The sequence below is a fragment of the Dendropsophus ebraccatus genome, chromosome 2, assembly GCF_027789765.1.
Source record: "Dendropsophus ebraccatus isolate aDenEbr1 chromosome 2, aDenEbr1.pat, whole genome shotgun sequence".
NCBI classification, from domain to species: domain Eukaryota; kingdom Metazoa; phylum Chordata; class Amphibia; order Anura; family Hylidae; genus Dendropsophus; species Dendropsophus ebraccatus.
This window is the reverse complement of record NC_091455.1, coordinates 185945011-185953583: the sequence shown is the minus strand read 5'-3', so window position 1 is coordinate 185953583 and position 8573 is coordinate 185945011.

The window sequence follows — 8573 nt, the reverse complement described above, 5'->3', positions numbered from 1 at the left end:
CTGGATGAAATTATTTTTCACAATCCTAATTCTAATAAAAAATTGACTATGAAATAATGAGACATTATGGTCATGGAATCCCTCTATGAATATTCAGTATAATTTAAAGGGGTAGTGCGGCTGTAAACAATTATTCACTAAATAACACACATTACAAAGTTATACAACTTTGTAATGTATGTTATGTTAGTGAATGACCCCCTTCCCCGTGTTTTCCCCCACCCACGCTAGACCCAGAAGTGTAGTGCTCTATACTCGCCTGATCCGTGTCGACCCCCGTTCGCCATCTTGTGACAATGATGTCATCTTCCGCGTCATCAGCTGCTCAGCTGCGATTGGCTGAGCCTAACTGTGCTCAGCTGAGTCTTTTAAATTATCTTTTTATTTTTTATAAAAGAAAATGTACTAAGAATAGACTATATACAACTTGTAGATAAATGACATACAGAATGGATACTAGTTATGGCCATCCTTTAACCCCTTAAGGACCGGGCCAATTTCCATTTTTGCGCTGTCGTTTTTTTCCTCCTTGTGCTTAAAAGGCCATAGCACTTGCATTTTTTCACATAGAGAAACACATAAGCCCTTATTTTTTGCGCCACTAATTGTACTTTGCAGTGACAGGCTTAATTGTTACATAAAGTATGCTGAAAAACCAGGAAAAAATTAAATGTGTGGTGAAATTGAAAATAAAATGCATTTTTTAGAAAAAACTGGGGTTGTTTTGTGTTTACGCCACCCGCCTTAGGGTAAAACTGATTTGTTATACATGTTCCTCAAGTTAGTAGGATTACATTGATATGTAACTTGTGTAACTTTTATTTGGTGGCTTTTAAAAAATTAAAACCTTTTTTTTTAAAAATAAATGTTCCTTAAAATTACTCTAATACCATGCTTATAACACTTTTATTTTTTGGTCTATGGGGCTGTGTGAGGTGTCACCTCTTAGTGAGTCTTGCTTCGAAAAAGGGTGCGGGCCCCTCATCCTGACCCTGAAATAAACAATATAGGAATATTATAGAAAACGTCAATGACACATCACAATATCGATCTGCTATTCTGTCTGGAAATAATGTTTTATTAGTTTTGCTGGAAATTATGCATATAGATTAAGCAAGCGGTTCTAACATCACTGCCCATATTAAAGCCGGGTATTGAGTAATGTATTGGGGGGCTTAAAATGTAATTGGTTTGCAGGATAAGATAGGAAGCTAGTAGGATTTCATGTGTGTAATGTCAGAATACGTTAGAGCAGAAACCCTATAAGAAGAATAGTGTAACCAGGGCGGATGATACCAATGCTAATAATTCTAAAAAAGTTGACTAAAGAGCCCGTGGAGCCTCATTTAAGAGTCTCAAAACACAGGACTAGCCAGATATCCCTCCGAGAAAGACCCAGCCAAGGGGTGGGCTCCTGTAGGGAAACCACCATTTTAAGTGGCCCTATAAGTCAATGTAATGACAAGGGAAAAACCAAGGCCAGGTATCCATCCAAAGACAGCTGTTTTGGCGTGTTTGCCCTCATCAGTGTGGAGCAGGATTCTGGCTAGGTGGGAGCCATGCCTAGTAAAGCCATAAGAGAAACAGATTGCTTATCTCAGGGAGACCAGCCAAACAATAACACTGCTGGCTGCCGGTTAAAGCGCTCACTGCAGTGAAATCCTAGGTGCATTGCTCCCTGGGAAACATGAATATACAATAGAAGAGCCCGTAGAGCCTCATTTAAGAGTCTCGTGTCTGCGCTTTAACCGTCAGCCGGCAGTGTTATTGTTTGTCTGGTCTCCCTGAGATCAGCGATCTGTTTCTCTTATGGCTTTACTAGGCATTGCTCCCACCTAGCCAGAATCCTGCTCCACACTGATGAGGGGCAACACCCTGAAACAGCTGTCTGTGGATGGATACCTGGCCTTGGTTTTTTCCTTGTCATTACATTGACTTGTAGGGACACTTAATATGGTAGTTTTGGTGGCTTCCCTACAGGAGATGCCCCTTGGCTGGATCCTTCCTGGAGGGATACCTGGCACGTCCTGTGTTTCTAGACTCTTAAATGAGGCTCCACGGTCTCTATTTCTGCATATTCATGTTTCTAAGGAAGCAATGCACCTAAGATTTCACTGCATTTATTGCTTTAACCGGCAGTGTTATTGTTTGACTGGTCTCCCTGAGATGAGTGATCTGTTTCTCTTTTGTATGTTATGGTGTCTGATTGATGTGCTAAAACATTTCTGTCAGCTAATCACTGTATGGTTATTCTGTTTCAGCAACCCACAATCAAAGCAGTCCTTGCCATATCATAGAAACATATTAAATGTCACACAATGTTTCAACCCATCAATACACAATGATCTTAACAAGGAACATAAAATAGTACTTTAAGTAATACTTAACTTAACTTACGTTGTGTGAACATGGCCTAAACAGGCGCTCCATTAACAGGAGGAATAACAGAGGAACATCACTCTACAAACCTCTATGATGACTTTTGATGGCTGCAGTTTCCTTCTGAGATGTCTTCTGCAGACGTTCCCATCTTCAGTATTTGCTTACAAGGTCGGGTCCAGGGTTTGTATTTGTTTGAGGGTTTGGCATAGGTGTGTGTAACCCGCCTATAGCTCTCTGCATACCTGTAATTGTTTTTCTTTTTCATGAGGTGGCTTTGCCTGAAATTGTACCTTTGCCGAGTATCTTCTAGCGCCACTGTGCGGGGCTTGGTCCCTGAAGCGCCACATAGCCCCGCCCATTACAGCGCCGTTGACCCCGCCCCCTTGGGCTCCGTTTTGAGGCCTCCTTGACGTGCGCGTCCACATCTCCCGCCGTCTTCTGCGTGCGGGAGCCTCATGTGGCGCGCAGGCGCAGAAGGTGACCGTCGGGTCACCCACAGCCGGGCTGTGCGTGCGGTCGCACAGACCGCCGATTACACCGGCCGCACCGTCCCTTGTTGTGTGGGACTCTCCGGAGGCCTCGCTGCGGCTGTGAAACCCTCCTCACAGCCAGCAGCGAGGCGCAGACATAGTGCGCAGGCGCACTGTAGCGGCCGCCGCGCACTGCGCATGCGCCGAAAAGGACCGGCGGTCGCACAGCCCGGCTGTGGGTGACCCGGCGGTCACCTTCTGCGCCTGCGCGCCACATGACGCTCCCGCACGCGGAAGACGGCGGGAGATGTGGACGCGCATGTCAAGGAGGCCTCAAAACGGAGCCCAAGGGGGCGGGGTCAACGGCACTGTAATGGGCGGGGCTATGTGGCGCTTCAGGGACCAAGCCCCGCCCAGTGGTGCTAGAAGATACTCGGCAAAGGTACAATTTCAGGCAAAGCCACCTCATGAAAAAGAAAAACAATTACAGGTATGCAGAGAGCTATAGGCGGGTTACACACACCTATAAAGATTGAAAAATGATTATTGGGGGTGACAGTGTCACTTTAAGCCCATAGCTCTGCTCCCTCCTTACCCCTGACCTTACCTCCCTCCCTCCCCCTGAGGCTTCCAGTTTCCATGACTACCATGGTGGCTCTGCCATCTCTGTTCTGCGATGGTTCCCGGACAGAGAATTCTCCCTCTGTAGAGAAAGAAATGTCTGTCTGGAGCCCTATAGATGCACGGTCCTGCTGATCGCAGTATCTATAGGGTTAACTGTCAGCACTGGAGCGCGGCTCCACCACAGTGTTGACAGTTACGGTGGGTCCCTGCAGGTGCAGCTTCTGTGCCTTCGTCATCCTGGATCATAAATTAACGTCGCTGCAGCCTATGTGCGAAGCTGCAGCGTCGTTAATTTACTGTGCAACAGCGGGAGGGGGTTAAGCTCCTGTACTGTAAGTTCCCCTGTAGTTAGGCCTCTATACTGTATACCCCCCTCTTCCTGTAGTTGTTCCCCCCTACTGTATACATCCTTCCCCCTGTAGTTGGCCCATTTACCATCCATCCCCCATCTTCAGGTAAACCCTCATACTTTATACCTCCCCTCCCCTCTGAAGTTGTTTTCCCATATTATATACATCCCCTTAGGGCCAGTTCACACAGAGTAGACTGGCAGAATTCTGCGGCGGAATTCTCTGCCACAGAATCCCGCCAGCCTCTGTGTCATACTGGCCTGTCTGGCGTGCCTCCTCTCTCCGCCGATAGACTGCCAGTATGACACAGAGGCTGGTGGGATTCTCCGCTACGGAATTCCGCCAGTTTTACTCCATGTAGACTGGCCCTTCGCAGGTAGTCCCCATACTTTATACCCCCCCTCTTTTGGCCCACGTACCCTCCGTCCCCCTGTATCCCCTACTGTGCATCTCCTTACCACTCTTGTGCTGAGCAGGTGGGGGCGGAGCATAACAAGTCTGGCACTGATTGGCTGATGCTCAGCACCCAGTGTCGGTGATCAGAACTATAACTAGGCTTATATTTCAAGCCTACTCCAAAAACCCTGCAAAATGAAGCTAGGTCTTATTTTCAGGGTAGGTCTTATTTCCAGTGAAACACGGTTGTTCACCCAAGCTGTGCTGTAAATAAGCTTGGATTTTTTGTTTGTTACTTGGCTTGATAATTGTGTAGAACAAATAATTTTCTGGTGCCAGAAAATGCCAAAGATTTATAATTAACTTCTATTAAAAAAAAATATCAAGTCTTTCAGTACTTATCAGCTGCTGGATGTCCTGCAGGAAACTGTGTTTACTTTCCAGTCTGGAGAGGTTTTCTATTGGGATTTGCTACTGCTCTGGACAGTTCCTGTCACGGACAAAGGTGGCGGCAGTGTGTATTACCTACACATACAGTAAGTGGAGAAGCAAGGACTGAGCCAACAGGTTGGCATTTTATTCCCATTGAAAATCGCACTGTGTAACACGGCCTTTTGTTGTTTGGTAGAAGATGAGTCCTCTGCAGTCGGGTAGCTACCATAAAGACATGCCACATTTTGCCATGGAGGGCCTGGCTTCTTCCGTCTGCCTTCATGATGCAAGGACAAGCATCACTGAGGCTCAACCCCTGCGCCTGTGCGGCGGCATGTAAGAGCAGCCGCAGCGCTGCCCCCATCCATACGACCCTGACAACCGTCCTCCCCCCTGTTGTCCGGCCTATCAGGGCACTCCCCATGGTGTAGCGTGTCAGAGTGGCCCCAGCGCCCCTTTGCCACAGCCCCCCTGGTCCCTGCCGCCCCTCTGCCACCCCCACAACACTGGAGCAGTGTTCTGGACGTCCCCCCCCGGACGTTGTTTAAGGGCCACCTGTGACCCCCCCCTCTTCTTCCTCCTCCTGGACGATGGATCAGGGAGAACAGACAACACAGGACCAGAAGAGGAGGCCAGAGCAGGAACCGGGAAAGGTGAGATTACTTACAGAGAACTATAACCCCACCATGTCCTGCTAACAGTTCATGATGGGTTGTAGTTTTGTAGCATGTTGCCATCCAGGTTGCAGAACTAAAACCCCCATCAAGCCCTATTGGCAGTTCATAATGGGAGTTGTAGTTCTGCAACAGATTAGAGGATGACAGAGTATAGGACGGGGAAAGCAGCGGCACAGTAAAACTACATCTCCCAGCATGCTGTGTGGCACAGTTTTTTGCTATGGGGCCCCATGATTCCTAGTTACGCCTCTGGTCCTCTGCATTTATGTGATATGGGGGTTTTAATACTTGTGATTAATTTCAGCTATTTGTTCAGGTTCATTGAGGAATTTAGAGCTTCACCCCAATAAAACAGGCTCAGACTGTCAACACGTATGGAAGTAAATAAGAGAGAGGAAAGTATGGATGATTACCTATTACATCAAAGCACGTCAAATATAATTGCTTTTGTTATGATCGGCAAAATATTTAATCATAAATAGACCAAACAAACCCCCAGGGAACCCAGTATATCACATGGAATACCCAGAAAGCCTTGTGCATGAGCTGTGACTACTATTACAGCTCAATATGCCCAAGCTTCAATGCTAAACACAGCACTTAAACAGAATGATTTTCTAGTATTTCTGGAAGAAAATAGCCTTGGTTTCCGAATCTTCACAAAACACCTTTAACCCTATTGCATCTAAACATAGAAACATAGAAGATTGTCGGCAGAATCTTCTACAAATAACTTGACCGCAAACGCTATACGAGACGCTGAATTATTTCTAATTTTTTACTTGGTTTTGAACTAAGTTGTCCTCCCTGTTGATTCTATTTTCATCTGTATTTTAGAATCAGTAGGTTTCTTCTTGAGGACATAAAGACTTCTCTTCTCTGTCATTGAGGAAAAGCACCGCGGTCACAGCTGGTATTATGATGAGTGGTGATATTATTATAGCAATCGCCGCACTGTGGATAAATCATAAAACGATTTGGTGGTCACATTCTAATTTGATATTTTCTGGGCATTGTAGGTGGCGGGTTGCTTTGTAACAAAAAAGTTAAAAATACATTTTTTACATTAAAGTTTGTTATGTGCGGAGCTAGGTGGGAAAACCCTACACTTTTTTTATAGATAATTTTTAAAAAATCAAAAAGAGTTGAGTCCTCCTTTTATTTTATAACCATTCAGGTAAAAATAAGCAAGCAGTAGCAGCCTGGCACTACCAGGGTGGAAGTCCTATTTATTTTTGGTCCTTCCCATCGTAATAATGCAAGCATGCTACCACCCCAAACCTGGAGCACCAATTTTGGCTTTCTGGGCCTGATGGTACCCAGCTTCTCCCAGTACCCATGTGGCAGTGGGTACCAGAACAATAAAGCAAGGGTTAGTGTAAGCCATTTTATGGGCTAACTTTAAGCTCCAGCTTAGTTATGTATATTATCTATTTGTTTGCTTCAAGTACTAAGCTTGTAAATTGAATAAAAAGGGACACATTGTATATCTAACTTCTGTTATTTAAAAATGAATGTTAAAAACAAACTAAATGCAGTATGGGAACACAGCTATAATACTTACCCCTCCCACTCCTGACTATGTCTTGGCCTCCTCTGCATCACCGTTTCTAGGGACTATCAGCTGAAGATACAGGAAACAGCTAGGAATGGGAAGGTGTGGTGTCCCACCACGGGTGTACCACACCTGTTGCAAAAGACCTTCACTCAAAGTCAGGTGGTGATGAAGGTATTTATTGGTTTCACCACCAGATGTCAGTGTTTTGTATGTGAACCTGTATATATTGCACAGCTGTAGTGAACAAAGGGTAACTACTCTTTCAGTATTGTTTATTTTATTGTCTAATGGAGATACTTCTATCTCTTCTGCCTATCCCTATTCTTCTTTCTCTTTGCACATTTTTCTCCACCACTCACAGGGGCTCTTGCACACCCTGTAGAAAGTAGTCACTTGGTGGGAGGAAGTGTAGCGTCAGTTTCCCTCGGATTTTAGTGGGAGGAAGACACACCAGAGACACTCTGTTTCTTCAGTCTATCTCTTATCTACACTGTGCAGTGCTAGACACTGAAAGGAGGACAAGTCGGTGAATAACCCAGCCCATGCCGAGAACCACTCTACACAGTGCAGGGCAGGATCCTGAATAAAGAGGAATCCTGCTATCGTAACGAAGGTCTACGTACTCACAGCGCAAGTGAAACCGGAACATTTCGGACACTTAGCTTCGCCCAAGTAACCAGGATTGGGGCTTGTGTCACCCTAGTAGGACAGGTACCCTGACACTGTAGCGCAGGAGGTGGTCAGACATAGTCCAAAAACACAGGCACAAGTTAACTTCTCTCTCTTAAGTATTCTTGGTTTGGGACTCTCTTGACAAACTCCTATTCTCTTCACTGCTCAGCTCTAAACTTTTCAAGCACTGCTACATCTACCTCTAGTTTATCAGCACTTACAAGTATCTCCCAGCACAGATTCAGTGAAACACAAGTCTGTACCAAGATAAGCTATTTACTATCAAAGTATTCTGTAATTCCAAGAGACTGTTCAGTAAAGCCATTATATTTGTTCTACTGGGACTCAGTCATCATTGCACCAGCAACTATACACATTTGCTACACACCTTGTATCATTTTACCCTTTCAGTGCTGATAGTCCAGGTGGGTCAATTTCCACTCAGGACTACCGTGACAAGAGCCCAAGGGACCCATCACAACCCGGTAGGTCACCGACCATTGGGGAACAGTACAAACTGGCCATATACAAAGCAGGTATCACCATCACACCTGTGTGCTGGACTAGCACTGACGTCACAACAGTACCATCACTGGCTCTCTATGTCTCATACCTTCCTCCTCGGCACTGTTCTTGTGTTGTTAGCAGTGTAATTCTTGGTCTGGAGCACAGTTAGGAACACTACCCACCCCTAAAGTTCTGATCTAGCCCGCCGGGCCGGCCTTTGCAATGGTGGTTAGTCAGTGCTACTAACAATGCAGGGAATCTTTGATGTTTCATTACTTTGTGATAGAAAAAAAAGCTGGAAATATTTTGCTACATTACATGGGTGCCTGTATTTCTCTGTATAGCAGTGTTGGGAACTCTGGGATGGTAAAAAAGGCAATTTGTAGTGTCCATCAAGTGTCTGATATTGCTTTATTATAGCAAATCTCTGACCTTTAGTGACCAACACTATTCAATTTAGTTCAGTAGGTCCAGCAACAGCAAGGGAGCTATAGGTGTCAGACCA